This window comes from Triticum aestivum, chromosome 2B, assembly GCF_018294505.1.
Source record: "Triticum aestivum cultivar Chinese Spring chromosome 2B, IWGSC CS RefSeq v2.1, whole genome shotgun sequence".
Classification (NCBI taxonomy): Eukaryota; Viridiplantae; Streptophyta; class Magnoliopsida; order Poales; family Poaceae; genus Triticum; species Triticum aestivum.
The window spans coordinates 12331626-12332738 of NC_057798.1; the positions used below are offsets into that span (position 1 = coordinate 12331626).

At 52.8% G+C, this 1113-nt stretch overlaps 1 non-coding gene across 1 annotated transcript; it reads left to right on the forward strand.

The window, feature by feature from the left end:
* Nucleotides 1-543: 543 nt before the first annotated feature.
* Nucleotides 544-754, forward strand: LOC123047910 (small nucleolar RNA U3). The gene has a single exon (XR_006423222.1). It is a non-coding gene; the product is annotated as a small nucleolar RNA U3 (small nucleolar RNA).
* The last annotated feature ends 359 nt before the right edge of the window (nucleotides 755-1113 follow it).

Here is a 1113-nt window from a genome sequence, read left to right on the forward strand (position 1 = left end):
TACAGGGGTGCGAACCCTTTTCACTGAGGAGGGGGGTGGCTTATATAGAGTCTGCCAGACCCCTCCTGCCCTCAGTTATGCAGGGTTTAAAGTACATTAAGGCATGGCGTTACTGGTAACGCCTTACATAAAGTGCTATCATGACCATAAAGACTACTTAATGACAGACCGTTTGTGTGTAGAGTGACTCTAGATCTCCTGGTGGTCGAGTGAGTGGCTTCATGGTCGAGTGTCTTCGAGTCTGTCGAGTGGAATCCTTCCAGGTCGACTGAATGGTAGTTTCTTCTAGAGATGTCCTTGGGGAGGGTACCTTGGACAGGTCCATGACCCTACCCTAGGTACATGGCTTCATCATTAGCCCCCGAATGGATCGAGGTTTGAGTGAGGAAGGAGTTGAGAATTCTTCCGACCTATTTTTCGTGCTATGAGTATGTCTTGTTCTGGATAAATGACTTTAGGTGATGGCACCAACTTCTTTTTCAGTCTCCTTGATCCATTCTTTGTATCTGTCGAGTGACTTGTCAGACTGAAGATTTCCTTCGATCGACCTTACTTGAACAGGATCTGTTCTATAGCTCGTACCGCTGCATCCTTTCCCAATAAGGAGGCAAACACTTCAGTCTGGTTGATGTACTCTGACCTCTGGGCCAGAGCGTGATTAACGGCTAGGATTGCTCTACTGTTCGCAAATTTAGCAGGATCTGAATTTCGGGAAGCGCGCGAGGCGGAGGAGGCCACGGTACTCGGATGGGATAAGGCAGGAACGCCTCGATCTTCGCGCCACCCTTTTCGCCACGTATCGCGTGCGCAGCTATTGCGGGATTTGACAGGATCGTCCGGGCCTACCAGTCAGCCACTCGGAAGTAACCCCATATAAGGCGCCGGATGGGGGTTTTTGAACAGTGCGCCCTCATTTTCTTCTCCCTCTTCGTCAGATTCATCTGCTGCGCTCGCCACCATCCCAGCGCTGCTGCTCTGCGCGTGCTTCGCCGGCGACGATGGTGAAGGAGAAGACGGCGGCTTTGGAGCGGGCGAAGAAGGTGACGGCGAAGGTGAAGGGAAGGGCGACCAGTCGGGGTGGATCCTCGTCGCGGGCCGGTCTGCCGCAGGGCT